Genomic DNA, 19,680 nt, shown 5'->3' on the forward strand with positions numbered 1-19,680 from the left:
ATAATTTTAATCAGTGAAAATAGCCAGATGGTTCCAATTCGAAACCTGCTGAGCGTCATCGAAACCACGTAAACAGTAATTTGTAAAAAATCTTTGAGCACGTGAGAAGCACAGTAGTGCGCTAAAGTTACCAGTCGTACAGCAGAAGCAATGTTACCGATGCGATAACTCTCCCGCGCGATTTTTTTCGTCTCTTATCATAACCCTAGCCTTGTACCTGCTGCTCAAGTGGTACCTTCAGCGCACTACTACGCTTCCCACCCGCTCAAAGTAGTTCTGACAAATATTGATTCAGTGGTTTTCGATGACGCTCAGAATTGTTTTTAAATGGAACCATATAAGTCGGTTCTTACATACAGTGGAGCGCTGCTACTTATCGTCTGCCATGAGCAACAGTTTTGGTGGTGTCATACAAACCTGGTAAACGCTCCCCTCAGCACGCGCTTAGCGCAAAGTCAGCTCTGTGCATATAGCGCTGACTCACTTAATCAAAAAGTAAATTAACAAATTTCAGTTAATTATTTCACTTATCGTGGCGTTAGCCCCTTATACTGTGTTCCCTTGGCCGTATAACTCAATTTTACAAACCGTATTAGTGTAGCTGGCATTTTTAATAACAACTTTGTGTAGCTTATCAAGAAACACCCTGCATAACGGCGAGCATTTAATAAAAATTAGGGCTGTCACCACAGTGCGTCGGATACACGTGGTAGCGTAGATACCGACAAAGCTTATATCGCAATCATTCGTATTTCCATTTTAAAAACAAGATCCGGGAACTGGAGTCGATAGTATATCATAACGCATATCAGGCAATGCAAGTCGGGAACAGCCGTGAAGAAGGGAAGTCTACATTGAATTAAAACGAAAGAAACACACAAGAGGACGAAACAGGCGTCCTCTTGTGTGTTTCTTTCGTTTTAATTCAATGTAGATTACCAACACGCTCAAGTCTATAAAGGGAAGTCTCTTCCCGAAACGTCGTGTATTAAAGCCTCTACTGCTGTTCAAACATTTTTCTACGTTTATGATTTTCTTGGTGAAGACTCGTTCATTAATACAGCAAAATTCAAAAGTGGATAGGCTAAGCTCTTGTTTTTCTGCCTTAGATCAATTAACTTCCAAATATTTATCTTCAGAAATTCTCAGTACGTACGAAATGTATCAGTGTTCTTCAGCATATCGTAAGTCTTTCGGCTTCTTGCCCACGTCGTACGCTAGTACGCTACTGGGAAAAATCACCAGCGCTTTTTTGTATACTTTTCAAAATTCCTTATATCGCGTTTCCCGTTAAAGAGCTAGAGTCAGAAATCCCTCGCACCTGACCTTCGCTTTAGTAACCTTCTCTCAGATAAACATCGAGTTCACGAAAAAAACATTCCTTAAGTTTGCGAAAGGCGTTCAAAGAGAATAAAGAACAAGACAGAATGATATGGCGCCTTGTATCGTACAACCTCTCTTACCCCTTTCTTTCCCGGCTCTTTTTTTATTTTTATTTTTCTTTATTTGGTTCAAGACAAATTAATTGCCCAGTTGAGCGTTCTGTCCCGAAATAGTCTTCGATAAATCTTAGAAGAACAAAATGAGCGCTCGTACTTGGCGCGATATTCCTATCACAACAAATTCGCACTCTATTGGAAGGTTTCCAAACCCGACGACACCGCAGAGCACAAGTTCGGAACAAACCATAAATGGCCGACCGACGACGAATGGCACGCGCGTCGGTATGTTCCCGCTAAACGGGCCGTAATCTCTCTGGGGCGGCAGGTTTTCAAGGCCTCCGTGATCCTTTCGTTCAATCGTCCGCTCCGCTGACCGAGGGAGGCTCGTGAAAGTGTTCGAGGCCACGCCCAGCTTTGGGGCCAGCCTGAAATGAATGTCACTAGCCGCAAGGCGCGGAAAACACAGCTGGTGAGTTGGGTATATGCGTGCGTTCGACGTGCTATATGGGACAGAAATAGCGTAGCGAGTAAATATACGTTAAATAAATCGATAAACGTTTCTTAATCCCACCGATGAAGGTCGGAAAACACGTAGTCTGCGGTGTATTTTCTGCTGCTCCGGGCGTTTATTTAGGATATATTTCCCTTATTTTTGAGTTTGGGAGTCACGTTAGGTTCCGAATAGAAATTTACCTAGACGATTGAGGTTGGTGTACAGTCATAGATCGACTCAAATCTCCGCCACGATTAGACCGGAAACGCTTTCCGCTACATTGAGCTCGGTGTAAGCCCACCAAATATCGCCTCTTACGCTATTCTTTTCCGTCGTTTTCGATGTATTGTTCTTTAAATGAAACCCTAGTCCTAGCAATAACAGTTTAAAAAAAAAAAAAAAAAAAAACGACTTTTTAGCTATTCCGATTTCTCCCGCGACTGGCCAATCCTAATTTTCGCCAGCGCTCGGACGCTTCAAAGAGGTTAAAAGTCCAGACAAATGCCACGAGTAAAGTCAATGTCCACCGCGCTTTTATTAATTACTTGGAATCACACGCTTATTGTTAATAACGATATAGTACAGTTTTTCTCCTTAGGACTGAACCGAGGTCAAATATATTAAAAAGGCGTTGAGCGTTTTCTATATGTGCAACATGATCACGATAGACAAAATGAGACGTCTGAACTCCGCAAAGACGCAGCACGTTTATTTCTTGCGGTGCCAATCAGTCACTTACAAGTCGTCTAACTTGTGACGCGATCTTCGACGTGTAGGTCTCTTTCATAAGATGTTGTTCTCGTCTGAGATTACGTTATCCAGGCAACGAGTTTCCATAGCTATATTTTTACTCAAATGACCAGTAAAAAACACGAGAAAACTCTTGGCGCTCTCTCGCACCTTCCAGAAAAAAAATGTAGTTTCGTTCGACTTAGGCCAAAAAAGCACGCAGTCGAAGAAGATATAAGAAAGGCCAAGTGAGCGCGTGGCGGTGGTGTTTCGAAAACACCCAGCGCTTTCGAAACTTCAAAAAATTGAGCTAGGACGAGTCGACGGTGCGCATAAGAGTCACTTCGGAGGTTGTTAATTTTTTGTTGTCACGCCCAGCTCAGACAGCAAACTGTTGCTGACTCAAAGCGGATTTAGGCTCTGAATCTGAACAAAACTTGCATCGTTCTCGTTTATCATCCCCTCTCTCTCCCTCTCTTTCTCGCTCGCGTTCTCTCATTTTGCAATGCAACGACGCATACTTTACCTGATATCAGGGCAGATATAACTCGTAACACTACATTTGATTGGTTAAGCAGAGAGTGATGATAAAAATCGAACATCTACTAAAATGACTCTCTTGCGCGCTGGAGACTTGTCCTTCCAGTTTCTCTTATATAGCTCCGGGTACTTTTTAAGACCTTGACCTTTATGATATGAGAGCCCAGCTCTTAGGCGCCCGTCCCCGGCTTGGGCGGCGTCGGCGTAATCGCGCGTTGCATTATGGGACGTTTCCCATAATGACGTCACACGTGACGTCACGAGGATCACGAATGACGACACTCGTGAAGTCACCGCGGGTAAATTTCCCCGCCAAATTTAGCGGAAAAAATTCCCCGCTAAAATTAGCGGGAAACTTTCCCCGCTATAGTTAGCGGAAATTTTTCCCCGCTAAACTTAGCAGGCAAAATTTTCCCACTAAATCTAGCGGAAAAATTTTTCCGCTATATTTACCCGGAAATTTAGCGAAAATGTCCTGATAAATGGGAGACGAGCAGGAGAGGAGGAGGGGAGGGTACGAATGAGGAGGACGGCCATACCCTCCTCTCCGTACCTTCCCCTCCTCCTCCTGCTCAAGGGCTGCGCTCTAATTCGGCGTTAAAACGAATTGTAAACCTCTCATTTTTTTCTCTGCCTCTAGACACCTTGTATCAGTAGGCGGCGCTCTCCATTTGTATTAGAATAGCGTACTTCTGTATGCCGTTGCAAAATAGAACAGATATATATATATATATATATATATATATATATATATATATATATATATATATATATATATATATATATATATATATATATATATATATAGTTTATTTACAGCCTGTCACCTAAAAAAATAGCGTTTTTATTTTTCCAAAAAGTACCTCGCCGACGGCTCAGCCCCTGTCCAGATGTAGAGCTAACGCGGTACTGAAAAGACAATAAACTTTTCAGAACAACGCGTCCTTTTATTCAACAGTTATAAATTATTTTATGTCAATTTCAGTGGGACAATGGGGTCCGTTGCCGGTCGCTGGCGTCGTTCAGCATTATGCATTCGTGGGCCCTTGTCGGCCACCATTTTTCCATCGAAAATTTTCGAACTTTCTCGTAAGGTTTTAATCAGATAGCGACAAGCTCTGAAACTTTGGCACCTGGTCCCGACCGCTAACGCTTTATCTAGCCGGAGATTGAGTGTTCCGCGATGCGTAGCTTATATTTGCAATGAAGAAAACATGTATACACGTTTTTTTTTTTGTTTTTTTTTTTCGGGGATGCACTCTGGCGAGTTAAACGTCGGTTCAACGCCGATCAAAGGCACAGCCGCGCGTGTAGATTGACAGAGTGGTCTTAATAAGATGAGGCAGTCATTTACTATACTCGCAGAAGTTTATAAAACCCAAAACTTCTAAACCCAGGTGTCTTTAAGAACACTTCGCGAATGTTCCGATGTGAAGCACAGCGACAGCAGTGTTGAACACATGAACGTCAAAGAACTCGTGGCTGTCTCTCATTCCCACTTTTATACACTTTTTTTATTTACCATTTTCAGGACCCTGCAAAATCTCCCCTATAATGTGTAGTGTCGATGAATAAAAATACCTAAATAAAAGTCTGCAGGGGAAGCGCGTTATATCTTTCTAAGCAGGTGAATAGCACTGGTTATTTTCATCTTATTCGATTCGTTCATTACTATTGACCTAGTTCCCTGGGTTGTCACTACTGTTGCAAACTGATGCAAACGAGCGAGCACGCCCAAGAAATAAGCGCGACCGAATGTTATCTGAGAGCTTCGACGCGTCGGTGTTACTCTGAGTCAGCGCCGCGTTCGCAGTTTCGAAGCAGAGCGAAATCGTAATCGCACCGGTTTGAGGCAAGACACTTTGCACAGTGACAGAATGTGTACGTTTATCTAATTTGACGCAAACAATTCGGATAGTAAATCACGGCGATCTACGGAGAACTCTCCGTCGATAACAAACCAGAAAAGAAAAAAAAAAAACGCTTCGATCTTAAATTTGAGCGCGAGGAGTGACACGAAAAGGTAAGATAGATCCCCTCCTCCCAAACGAAGCCCACTCCCTTTTTAAATCTGTGCAATCTCCGCACAATGACGGATATTCACAAAAACACCGCCAAAAGCGGAAACCGATCGATGCTTCATTGCATTTACATAATCGCGCAGTCAAGGTCGATACGGAGAGAAACCGCGAGGGGAGGGAAGAGACGAGAGCGCGCAGTGACCTAAAGAGCACCGAGCTCTGATTGGAAGAATTAGTGGGTAGATGCCAAAGGTGAGCCGCCTTTGTCTCCACCCCAGGCACGTAGCCAGGGGGGGGGGGGGGCACTGGGCCAGCCCCCCCCCCCCGAAATCTTCTTTTGCTGGGGCCTCTTCTCCCCCCTCCCCCTCATAGAGCATATTTGTCATGGGAGGGCCCCCCCCCCCCCCCCCCCCCCCCCCCCCCCCCCCCCCCGAAACAAAATCCTGGCTACGTGCCTGCTCCCACCCACTGCCTCCCTCCAATCAGAGCGAACAAGAGCGCTCGTCTGCTCCTCGCGCTGTGTCCGGCGTTCGTACGCCAGGCCCTGCGCAAGGAGCAGCCGACGCTCTTGTTAGCTCTGACTGAACAGACACAGTGGGAAAGAAAAGGCAGCGAGCCTTTTGCGTATATACAGCCTATGTCTTTGAGTTCACATTTTTTTGTAGATTTGAAGCTGGCTTGAGATTTATAATAGAACGTTTAATAAATATTACTATAAGGCAGACTAACGTTTCTCATCTTTTCCTATCTAGATGTACAACATATTTTTATTCTACATATTATTGTTTATTTTCAACATGCCTTTACGGTGTTACATCACAACACAGAAAAAGAAGAAAGAGACGCACAAACCTCAAACACACTAATATTCTACAAACAAAATACTAAAGTTAAGCAAAAAAAGAAAACAAATTTACATATTTTGTAATAGTTCTGATGCTGCTAAGCTTTAAAAATGCATTAAAGGCATGAATATGTATCAGTTGAAGGTGACACGCTACCGTTAAACAAAATTTTCATACGTGTGACAGGCGAATGCTGGAGCGCCCCACCAACATAAAACAATTCTATTGACGTCAGAGAGCAAGAAGACGAACAAACTCTTACGGAGGATAATAAACTTGAGCATGACACTTTGGAGTTTAAAAGTTTGTCAAGAATAACAAATCATAAAAATCTCTTCTTTCGGAAAGTTTCTCTATACCTATTTTACTTGACAGCCAGTTGTAGTCATAATAACATTTGTTTCCGAGGTATCGGGCATAAATTAAACGACTAAATCGTCTCTAGGCGCTATCAATGCGATTAGATCTTGAAGTATTAAGTGAATTCTAGGCAGTAGAAGATAAATCCAATTTTGAGCAGACAAAGCAACAGGTGAGCTGTGTTTGACAACTTCCGGATCCTTAGAAAATTTTGTTTCGCTGTTGACAAACAACGACGATTACCTGCAAGCTTCTTTAAGCATGGTCCTGAAAACTACAGTTTGGAGGTTTGAGAACCATGCTTAGACAAGTTTGCAGATCGCTGCCGTCGTTTATCACCAGTGAAACAAAATTTCCTAAGAAACCGGAAGTTGCTAAACGCCGCTCACTTATTATACAGAAAAAAGCGCAGATGATACTATTTTAAACCCTCGCGTAATCCTTGACATCAAGCCGAGCATCCTCAATGATGACGTGCGAGTCCATCCGAAGCGCTGAGTCCCATAACATTCCAAGGTCGCGTACGACAAATGATCTTTCTATTTCGGACATGTTGAGCATGTAAAGATTTGTATACAGGGTCGTCGAGATAAATCTGGACTTTTTCCAGTTTTCGTCACTCAGCATTACAGTGAAGCTAACCGGCCGTGTTGCGCTTCTGTGGCCACGTGATTCGACAGCGGACCATCGCATGATAAACAATTCGCGACTTGCTCAAAAATGATCAGGGGATAAGACTGGAGGGCAGCAATTCTTAAATCGCTTCGCGACGGAAAGTCGCCCAAGCAATTCATTGCGTGGTATAGCTACAAGAAGACGCAAGTTTACTGCATTGCCAGGACGTTCAGATAATCTGTCAGCCAGGAAGACGTAAAGGCCCGTTCACACTCTTGCGACTGCTTGCGACCTCTTAAACCTGGGTTCCTTTAAAACTTCTTAAACAAGAGAACACACTGGCGCCATCTATTGGGAAGCAGTGTAAACTCGGCGGTCCGGCATATTTTTTTTTATTTCTCGAGCAATATCCTTTCTTTTTTGGCTCGAAAAACTTTTGTCAATGTTATAAACGAGCCTTTCTATGGGGTATTACGCACATTTGACCTCGGAAATCCCGCAAAACCTTCGCTTTTGTGAAATGCAGTTCTAGGGTCACCGCATAGATGGCGCCACAATGTCAGTGTGTCCCCTCGATTCTAGAAACATTTAAGAAGTTGTAAGAGATCTCGTCTCTCTCAGTCGTACTCGGTCGCAAGAGTGTGAACGGGCCCTTTAGGTAGACCGAGAAAAGCACAAAAAACGGTCGATATTCGTTTTATCTTTGCCTCTTTGTGTTTTGCTGAATATAGTAAATTTTTCGGATTTGTCTGAACGACCCTGTATACCACATTTTCGACCAAATGAGAGAAGGTTAGTTTGTTTTTGTTTTTGTTTTGTTTTTGTTTATTTACCTTAAAATGATTTTGTGTGCCCTACATATTGATTTTATCGACATCATCTTCATTTCCATGCACTCACAGTGGGCTTCAATTTGGGAAATATTGTTACATCATCAGCATACAGCAACAATGGAAAAAAAACTGGGCACAATCAAATAGATTATTAGCAAATACGTTTGTACAAAAGGGGATCAAGATTAGATCCCCGAGAGACTCCAGAGGTTGAAGCGTACAAAGTTTGCACGCCCCGATATATAACTTCTGAGCCATTTGATGTACCAAACAGGTACACCATGTTCAGATATCTTATTTAGAAGTTATTAATGGTTGACATTATTGAATGCCTTTGTCATGTCTAAATACACTACACCAACCTACCCTCTGTTTTCAATGATTAGAGCCCAGAACTGCATAAACTGACAAATTTTAGACTACTAGCGGCCCTTGATAAAGCATGTTGCGCCGAAAAACTTTTGTGCTCAAAGAAGCGATAAAATTACGTGAAAAATTTCATATATATATATATATATATATATATATATATATATATATATATATATATATATATATTATATATATATATATATGCAGATGAATGAACCGTACTTATTCCAATGAATCAAAGAATCAAAGTTTTCAGGAACCCGCCGAAAGCCAAAAATCGGCGGAGCCAGGAACTCTGGGCCTCCCAATGTCCGGTCGGGTGTGCTAACCTCTACACCACTCCACTTTGGCTTTCTGGCGTTTCCTACCTGTCTTATAATGCTCAAGAAACGAAATGTATCCAATCGGAGGTGTTCTGGAAACACATGCCGCCGCGTGGAACGCGGTACGACGCTTGGTGTCACGTGGTACGTGCTCGTTTGTGCTCCAGAAATCCTCCCACTGTTTGTGTCGCCCCGTGTACATGTAGTATTCTTTTGTTTATGAGCTTGTAGGAAACGCCCAGAAAGCCAAAGTGGAGTGGTGTAGAGGTTAGCACACCCGACCGGACATTGGGAGGCCCAGAGTTCAAATCCTGGCTCCGCCGATTTTTGGCTTTCGGCGGGTTCCTGAAAACTTTGATTCTTTGATTCATTGGAATAAGTACGGTTCATTCATCTGCACATATTCGTTTATATCCTCCTCGGAGACCAGGTACGATGGTGTGAAGTGCCCGTGTTGTATATATATATATGGGTGATTTCATCTCAAATAGGGCAGGCTAAAAGTGGCTAATTTTAACTTTCACGAAAAAAATATATGTTTTCGGGGTATTTCTCAAATGAAGGAGGGCGCAAACCGCATGTTCTCCCGATTTTTTTGTTCTCGAGTTACGAGCCGTAGAAGCCGCAGTGGCAGAAACTAGTGTTTTTGCCTGCCGTCGCAGGTCGCGTGTTTGACACCCTCTGCTGACGCTATTGTTTTCTCTACACCCTTTTAAATTTTCCCCATCATTTAATAGTTATTATAAAGATACCTTGATGTATTCAAATATTTTTAGAAATTTGATTGTTTTCTAAAACACATGTCAAACTCGTCACTCCGGTCGCTTTTCGGTCAAATTTGACAGGTCATTACTTTGTCTGTACTTAAGGTAAATTTTCTATATTTGGCTCTACAGAAAGCCCAAAGCAAGCCCATTATAGATATAATAATATCATTATGATCTGTCGACTAGCCGCTTCGCTACCTTCACGTAAACGTTGTAAGAAATAACAAATGTTGAAAGTTTGAGGTCGATTTTCTCAAAAACCCCATTTTTGTAAATTTTTATATTTTAAATTATTTTAGACATATTAGTCGACTACAAGAAAAAACAGTCTAGAAATGTAATATTTTGGTTGTATGTCCTCTATTTAAGCCGCCATCGCGTGAAATGTGTGAACATTTGTTATTTTTCACAACGTTTACGTGAAGGTAGCGGAGCGGCTACTAGGCAGATAATAATGATATTATTATATCTATAATGGGCTTGCTTTGGGCTTTCTGTAGAGCCAAATAAAGAAAATTCACCTTAAGTACAGACAAAGTAATGACCTGTGAAATTTGACCGAAAAGCGACCGGAGTGACGAGTTTGACATGTTTTTTAGAAAACAATCAAATTCCTAAAACTATTTGAATACATCAAGGTATCTTTATAATACCTATTAAATGAGGGGGAAAAGTTAAAAGGGTGTAGAGAAAACAATAGCGCCAGCAGAGGGTGTCAAACACGCGACCTGCGACGGCAGGCAAAAAAACTAGTTTCTGCCACTGCGGCTTCTACGCTTCGTAACTCGAGAACAAAAAATCTGGGGAACTTGCCGTTTGCGCTCTCATTCATTTGAGAAATGCCCCTAAAACATATCTTTTTTTCGTGAAAATTAAAAGCTGGACCCTTTCAGCCTGCCAGATATGGGAAATTTCATCTCAAATCGGGCAGAATAAAAAAAGTCTGATTTTTAATTTTCACGAAAAAAAAATATATTTTCTGGGGGCATTTATCAAATAAATGAGGGCGCAATCCGCATGTTTCCCAGATTTTTTGTTCTTCAGTTGCGAAGCGTAGAAGCCGCAGTGGCAAAAACTAGAGCTTTTGCCTGCCGTCGGAGGTCGCGTGTTTGACACCCTCTGCTGGCGCTATTGCTTTCTCTACACCCTTTTAACTTTTCCCCCTGATTTAATAGGTATTATAAAGATACCTTGATGTATTCAAATAGTTTTAGGAATTTGATTGTTTTCTAAAAAACATGTCAAACTCGTCACTCCGTTCGCTTTTCGGTCAAATTTGACAGGTCATTACCTTGTCTGTACTTAAGGTAAATTTTCTTTATTTGGCTCTACAGAAAGCCCAAAGCAAGCCCATTATAGATATAATAATATCATTATTATCTGCCAAGTAGCCGCTCCGCTACTTTCACGTGAACGTTGTGAAAAATAACAAATGTTCACACATTTCACGCGGTTGCGGCTCGAACAGAGGACATACAACCAAAATATTACATTTCTAGACTGTTGTTTCTTGTAGTAGACTAATATGTCTAAAAGAATTTAAAAAATAAAAATTTACAAAAATGGGGTTTTTGAGAAAATCGACCTCAAACTTTCAACATTTGTTATTTCTTACAACGTTTACGTGAAGGTAGCGGAGCGGCTAGTCGACAGATCATAATAATATTATTATATCTATAATGGGCTTGCTTTGGGCTTTCTGTAGAGCCAAAGAAAGAAAATTTGCCTTAAAGGAGGACCAGCAGAAATATTCTTCCGCCTGGCGGAAAGTCCTCCTCGCCCTCTTTCTTCTTGTATTGTAGCACGGCGAGGCGAGGGGAAAGGTCTCCTTTTGCGCCGGCTTCTTCTGAGAGGATAAGCCGAGAAAATCCCCATTCTGAGCAACGGGCGATCGGTGCGCAGCAGCGACCTCGTGACTTAGAGGTAGCTTCAGCTCCTATCGCATAATCTGCCCCATTTTTTGGCGCTCACCAAGCCTAGCCCCTCGGGTGTAGGTTTTACGGAGCTGCAAGGCTGCGCCCGCGCAGTCACCGAATTTCCGCTGTCGAAGGTCTTTAGTTTAGCCCGTGGCAAAGTAAACGCATACTTGAGAGCTGCGATGCATCCCCGCACCCATTGAAGGAACGTTTCATAGATATTTTCGGTTGATCAAGGAGCTCAAAACACATGCGCGAGAAGTGGTGACTTGAATATGTAAGGATGACTCACATCTTCACAAAACATTCCATCTTGAAAAAAACGGCTTATCACGCTCAAACCTGCCTCAAATTGGGGTCGATGGAGAAGAGAACGATGTACCAGGCGCGGGCATCTTCTAGAAGGTCTCTGTTTTCTAGTAGCGAGCACAAACATTGTGTGCGTAACTCACACTATATGATGGCCAACGAATGTATGTGACGTTTATATTTACGCATCCCAGCAACCACATGAGGTGAGAAGGCAGCTATGGTGTGTGTCGATACTAAAAAGTTCTAGTGGATCGTCTTTAGCTCTTGGATAACCGCACCCTACAACAATTTATAAGCTATAACCTTTCTGTGAGCATTCTTGATCGAGTGCGGCTATCGAAGCGTCTGATGTTATAGTTCAACGTTGCTTAAATCGGCGCTATAGCACGTGCTGCCACTTTAAAGTATTTCTGAGGCATTAAAAATAAAAAATAAAAAATCAACTGTAGCCTTTTTTTAACATAATACGCGTTTGTAATTTGTCTGTGCAAACACATTTTAGTTAGCACGGACAAACTATTGCCGGTCTTTCTGATTTTGTTTTTTAGAAATAAATGATATTTAGAAAACTGTCAATGCAACTATCCAACCTAAGTGGCAGAGCTCAGTGCTAGACAATACATGTTGCTGGGCAGAAATAGTAAAAACTGCGTAGCGTAGGGTACCTAAAAGTTTTTTTACAATGTTAAATACAATTCTGTGTCACGTTAAAAAAAATTGTCTGCTTTTGCCTTAGTTTCTATGAGACACCGCAAATACTTCGAAGTGGCGGTCCGTGCTATGGTACCGATACAAGCAACGTTGAACCATAACACGACACGCTAGACTCGTCAAAAAGGGTTTTAATATTGTCTTTTCGCTCCATAGCCGCACTCGATGAAGAATGTAAACAGCGAGTCTAGCTTACATTTCGTTGTAGGGTACGGACCGTATACGGTTATCTAAGTGGCTAAAAGCGACCCACTAAAACTTTCTAAAATTGACATCCACCCTTGATGCCCTCTCACCTCAGGTGCTTGTTGGGAATGTGTAAATATGAATTTCATACATTTTGCTGGCCATCATGTTCTGCGAGTTAGGCACACAACAGGGCATTTTAGTAAATCGTTTTCAAAGGCCCGCTGCCACTTCAGGCGCGCGCTTCAGAGAATGCATCGAAGTGGCAGCGCGAGCTCCCGCTAAATATAGCGTGGCCTAAAAACATAGTCTGCTAAAGTTCTTCAATAATTTGTGTTCGCTCCTAGAAAACAGAGACCTTCTAGAAGATGCCCGCGCCTGGTACATCGTTTTCTTTTCCATCGATCCCAATTTGAGGCATGTTTGAGCGTGATAAGCCGTTTTTTCTTGAAGATGGAATGTTTTGTGAAGATGTGAGTCATCCTTACATATTCAAGTCCCCACTTCTCGCGCATGTGTTTTGAGCTCCTTGATCAACCGAAAATATCTATGGAACGTTCCTTCAATGGGTGCGGGGATGCATCGCAGCTCTCAAGTATGCGTTTACTTTGCCACGGGCTAAACTAAAGACCTTCGAAAGCGGCAATTCGGTGACTGCGCGGGCGCAGCCTTGCAGCACCGTAAAACCGACACCCGAGGAGCTAGGCTTGGTGAGCGCCAAAAAATGGGGCAGATTACGCGATAGGAGCTGAAGCTACCTCTAACTCACGAGGTCGCTGCTGCCGCACCCATCGCCCGTCGCTCAGAATGAGGATTTTCTCGGCTTATCCTCTCAGAAGAAGCCGGCGCAAAAGGGGACCTTTCCCCTCTCCTCGCCGTGCTACAATACAAGAAAGAAAGAGGGCGAGGAGGACTTTCCGCCAGGCGGAAGAATATTTCTGCTGGTCCTCCTTTAAGTACAGACAAAGTAATGACCTGTCAAATTTAACCGAAAAGCGACCGGAGTGACGAGTTTGACATGTGTTTTAGAAAACAATCAAATTCCTAAAAAATTTTGAATACATCAAGGTATCTTTATAATACCTATTAAATGAGGGGGAAAAGTTAAAAGGGTGTAGAGAAAACAATAACTTCAGCAGAGGGTGTCAAACACGCGACCTGTGACGGCAGGCAAAGACACTAGTTCCTGCCACTGCGGCTTCTACGGCTCGTAACTCGAGAACAAAGAATCGGGAGAACATGCGGTTTGCGCCCTCCTTCATTTAAGAAATACCCCCAAAACATATATTTTTTTCGTGAAAATTAAAAATTAGACCCTTTTAGCCTGCCCGATTTGAGATATATATATATATATATATATATATATATATATATATATATATATATATATATATATATATATATATATATATATAGCAACGAAACGGGTCTATAATTCGTTTATTAGTAGGGTAAAAGAAAACTAGCTATGCCATCGAAACCCACAAATAACTTTGGCTTTAGTTTCTTAACAGCCTCAATTATTTCAAAGATGTCTACGTCATATACTGCAATCTCGTCGCCGCCAATCAAGTGTGTGCGGAATGTTTCAACATCCAATGTTTCTGATAAAAAAAAAGTACGAAAAACCTAGAAAAAAATTTTTAAGCTTCATCTTCCAGTGAAACAGAAATCACTGTATTGATCCCTTAAAGTGATATGTTGTCGAGGTTCAATCGTGTATTTATTTGTGTATTCCCAGGGACATCTAGGATTCTTCCTTAAGCTTCTCTCAAAATACATTTTATAACTCCTGCCATCCTGTGCACACATTTATTTTTCACCAAGAATCTTCACACGCCGTATTTATATTGCCGCGTGAATGATTGAAACGATACACTCCTCCGTTCATCTTGAAGATTTGCGTACACTCTTACACTCTTACACAGCATAAATGACAAGGAGGCCAGAACGACCTCGCCCAGTCAGGCTCCCCTAGATCTTTCCCGAACATTCTATGTCGAATATTCGAGAGGACGAATATACGAGCATAGTAGACAAAGAGCCGTGCGTCGGATTGCCGATTCATTCGCTGGTTCTCTCTCGCGAAAGCCAGCTGTTATGCCGACCGACCGTCGCTTGCTGCTGCTGCCGCCAACGCTCGCGTCTGCTTTCTCGACGTGTGTTCTTCTTTTTCGTTTCTGGCACAAGTTCGCCCCCATTAAATATTTAGTACATTCCGTTTTCGCCTGCCCCATCGTCTGTGATTCGTAACATTTTTGTTGGAGGTCCGTGGTACCGCAGCTTATGAAGCGTACCCCTCCGAGGCCTCGCAGCGCAAAGTCAGCCCTCGGCACAGGAAGACCGTCCGTGGAGACAACCGAGACCCGAGAAAGCCGCCGCATTATTTTTTTTTTTCACACCAAGTATCCACACACACCGTATTTATATTATCAGTACTGCCAGCCAGTTCGTTTATACTGTCGATCGTAATGAAGGTGTTACGATAGTTCTGCCTAAGCAGAAAGGGAACAATGAAGTCGATTGTGCACCAATGAGAAAATAGATGCGCTTCCCTTCTAAAATAGTGTCTAAACATTCTGTCGCTACATACAAAATCTAGCAAACGATGCTTTCAATTTGGTTGAAGAATCATCGTATTAACTCTTTCAAAGATCCCCTGGGGGCGGGTTCAAATCCCAGCCGAGCTGCCCGCAATCTGACGGAGGTTTATTGTGGAGAATGCGCCGTGTAACCGAGCTTTCGGTTGCACGTCAAAAGATCCCCAGGTGGTCGAAATTAATCCTTATTCCTCCGCTGGGGGCGTGCCAGATGCCCGTCGTTGGTTTGGCACGTAAAACCCCCAAATTCGAATTTTAAGTCGTTCAGAATGCTACTGCACTCTCGATAAGTTAAAATCACCATATATATATATATATATGAGCACGATAAAACGACGCAGCCATTACAGACTCCAGCATATCTGTGATCACGAAACGCTATACCGGGTTTGGCAACGGTGGGAAATAGTAATTTTCAATCAAACGTATCTCACCTCCAGTAGACTGCAATTCAATCGGGACACATTCGTCACACGTTTCGTTGTCAAATCGCCGGTGCGCATTAATTTTCTCGTTCACCGCAATAATCACTCCGCCACCCAACCTGCAGTCACATTGGTCATAAGCACGGTCACGTCCGAATACTGCGTAATTTGAACGGAGAAACTTTGAACTTGATATGCTCCCCTCAGGGATGGGCAAAATACATGCGAATGCGTATCGAAATACAAATACAAAATACTTCGGCAAAAATGTATTTAATTACAAATCTAATTACATTTCCAAAAAAAAAAAAGCATTTAAGTACCAGATACAGATACAACCAAATGTATTTGGTCTCCTCCAAATACTTTTCCAAATACATTCCTCAAAACTTGCGTCAGCGACTTCAGGGCACCTGCAACGGGTTTCTGGGTATCTCATTTTAATTTTGCGTCGCACACTCGGAAGTTAGTGTGCGGGGCTCTAGTAACGTAATAGAAATATAATCACAAAAAAATGTAATCAGCTTGGACGTAATAGGTGAAAAAAGTACAGAGCTTGAAGCAGCTTTTTTTGTCGATTACGTTTTGGTACACACCAACAAAGAACCGAGACGACCAAAACGCGCAGCACTAGCTAGAGAATTTTTTATTGTTGCAACTCGCACCAGTTACAAAAATCTGGACGACCCGCGCGTTTAGAATGTTCCAGGCAAAAATATGGATGGAAATCGGACTGGAAAGCATCACAACTTGTCACAGGCACTTATTTAGCCAGTCTGCCTGTGAATGTCGATTTCGTCACTATTCTTGCCCTGGACTAGCACCGTAATCACAAAGTCACTGAACGCTTGTGCTTGATTGAGAAACACTGCATTCAATGCAGAACGTAGTTTTCTTCCTGCTCTCGACAGTGACAATAAATTTGAGGGATGTATTTTCGCCCACAAAATTGTATTTAATTACAATTGTATTTGAATTACCCACGTTTTAGTATTTAAATACACACATCAAATATATTACTAAATTTTTAATTAAATACAAATGCAAAATACACAAAGTATTTGGAATACGTATTTCAAATACTTATATTTGAAATACTGCCCATCCCTGGCTCCCCTGTAACTAAGTCTCCGTGAGAGATGTAACCATATCCTTCACAGGGAAGATATTTCTGTACCTCTGTTTCACGGAAATTTATAAAATAGTCAAATCAACTCACCGCCCCGAATCTGCGCGTGACCTCGACATAAGCTGGTTATTAGGTTCAAAAATAAAAAAAAACTCGCGGTATCATTACTTTTAAAATGCCCAAGACGCAAGCAATAATATAAGTCGCTACAATCTTTTTTTGTTTACATCACAAATATTTATATGTTATGATTACTCCTAGATTAGACAAGTTATCCCCGCGTTGGATAGTGAAATAGAAATAATTCGACAACATCCGCACCTAAAGAGCGCAATGATTACACCAAACAATAAGCATCATTACCATAGCTCGCTCTGCATTCTGGAGAGAGATAGAGGGCGAGCCGAACGGTGGAGGCGGAATCTTCGGCCCCGGATCAAATTGCAAAATCGCACCGACGCTTCCCTGCTCACGGAGCTTGACTACCCGACGGTAAACACACGCGTCGTCTCTCCCTTCCTCTGTTGCCCGAGTGAGCGTTCCCGCCGCCGGAAGAAAGGCACAGCGGCGGAAGCCTTCGGCGAGTGACGGCGAGCGACCCATCGCGAACTCGTTCCCCTGGTCAGTGGCCGCGCATTCCGATTCGACGCGCCTCCGTAATGGCAAGGCTCGGGCATTCGCCGCTCTCCAGACACAAGCACGCGGGAGTGACGCGTCGGGTCGCCGACAACGTGACTGGCGGATCGCCGAAACGAGGCGAAGCAGAGGGTAGAAACAAGAACATGCGGTCACTCGTTCCAGTTTGGTGTTCGTGCAAAGGTAATGCCGAATGAGTCTGAGCGGCAGCGATATCTTCAACTGCAGCAGAGGGGAATCGGTGGGCGATTGTCTCAGCGTACTCCATCTCGGGGCACGCGGAGCGAAAGATCGCGCTGCGAAACCAAAAAGTCCTCCACTCAATCCCTATCCTTGGCCGCTTTCATCTGGATGGTCATCGTACCGGAAAATACTTTACTAGGGGGAATACATCCTACTCCGCTAATTGGCATCAGATGGAGCACCCACTGCGCCAATTTCTCCCCTGGCAACTAACGCCTCGCCGTGCCAAAAAAAAAAAACTTTTTCCTCTAAAAATGTTTTAGGGAACAAGCAGCGACAGATATTAAGCAAACATTTACATCGTCCAAACGGCCTGCGGCGCGCCCCTCGTCCACGCGCGCAAATGACCGATCACCGCGACTTCTATGGCAATAGGTGGCGCCTCCCACCACTCCCAATTCAATGCGAAAAAAACCCAAGGTTGCTGGCCATCGAGTCATTCACTCTGCGCCAAACTTGTCCGCGCCGAGGCCGTCGTATTATCTGGGAGTAGGATCTATTCCCCCTAGTAAAGTTTTTGGTACCGACATGCGGTCGTGTATCACTACTCTGTGATGAACCTTAAAGACGTCATGCTCGCAGTGGTACTGCACTGGCTAAATTTCTCATCTACAGCTCACACACCAGACGCCCACTGAGGCTGACTTCCCTCTGTCTGAACAAACACAAACGACGGAAGACACGAAACAAAACGTTGCAAAAGTCGCATCCAAGCGGATTTTTGCCCGCGAGTTCAAGAATGGAATAGATCTTTTTCAAACGTCCGCGCCAACGCATGTCCGCCATTGCTTTCTCACATACTCCGAGCACATATTGGTCCCGAGGCCTGCGTCAGCGTTCGGCGTAAATTCGGATCCAATCACGCGCTCCGCGTCCAAGCCATGGCGACTGCCAATGTTGCTTGATGGACTTCTAAAAACCTCAGCCTCGCACTCATGAGTGATATACATACTGTAAGGTATTTGTTTTATTCGGTACTTTTGCAAAATGTTCAAGATTCACTTCTATGCTACCTTGTGATGGCATGATGTGAATATACAGGTTTAATTTCGGTCATCAATAGACGTCTCTCGTTATTCGATTATTATATGCTTCTGAATGACGAACTGTATTCCAGCCTTTGTATAAAAACACACTGCATCGGAAAAAAAATATTTTTGAAGCTTATTTGGGACACGCATATTGATAAAAAATTATGTCACGCAACAAAAAAAAAATCCCAATATTTACTTTGTTAGACACAATTTAGGTGGAGGACACGGTTCGCTCTAAGCCCCGCCCACAAATCAGTGGCCCCGCCCATTACTACTGGACTGACCGGGCTGCTCGACCTAACACGCTAACAAGCCTATACACCGCTCACCCCATAGCTGAGACTGCGGTGGAAGCTACGCCCTCGTTGCAACCAGTCATACGCCTCTCTTTCTCCTCGTCATCACGCTCCCGCCCATACACACGCGCAGCGTGCCAGGTCACGTGATAAGAAGAAGGCTGATTTGTCCGGCGGGCACGTAGGTCCCACCGACCGACGGTGTGTCTAATCTGGTGTCTGACACTGCCCGCTAGCCGTGTGAGCGGACGCGCGGCAGCCTCTGGCATCGTCTGCTATTTCAACACCGTCTACTGTCGTCTGCAATGCCCGTGAAGCGCGGACACGAAAGCTGCGCGACGGCGCCCGTCTCGCCTCCGTCTGTCTGCTATTCCGTCCCTGTCCAAAAACGTTTGCAACGCTCAGAAGACGCAACCATGAAAGCCGCGTTCTACCGCTCCATCGCGCACGAACTGCGGTCCAATACAAGCGTCCGTTAGCGTCTATCGGTGTGCTGTAATAAGCCAATAAAAGAACTAAAAAAAAATGCAGTCCATCTAGCTTCACTGTTCTTGTTATTTATTTATTTTATCATGGCATCCGTGAGCCAAAGTATGTAAGCGTCATAACGCAGAATTAAAATGCGACGTAAAAACATTCGCTTTGTAAGGCCACGTGCACTGCAAAACATGAGAGCTACTTGCCTTTCGAGGCGAAATGACGGGAACATACCTAGACGAACTTGATGCGAGCCGAACGCCCTACTGCCTGCAGCCAAATGGCTCGTAAATTCTTACCTGTGTAGGTATCTTCTCGGGTATAAAGAACGATGGTAGAAATCATGACGATTGCAGAATTGACAGAGCAGCAGGG

The sequence above is a fragment of the Ixodes scapularis genome, unplaced genomic scaffold (genome assembly GCF_016920785.2).
Source record: "Ixodes scapularis isolate PalLabHiFi unplaced genomic scaffold, ASM1692078v2 PGA_scaffold2__306_contigs__length_199485367, whole genome shotgun sequence".
Classification (NCBI taxonomy): Eukaryota; Metazoa; Arthropoda; class Arachnida; order Ixodida; family Ixodidae; genus Ixodes; species Ixodes scapularis.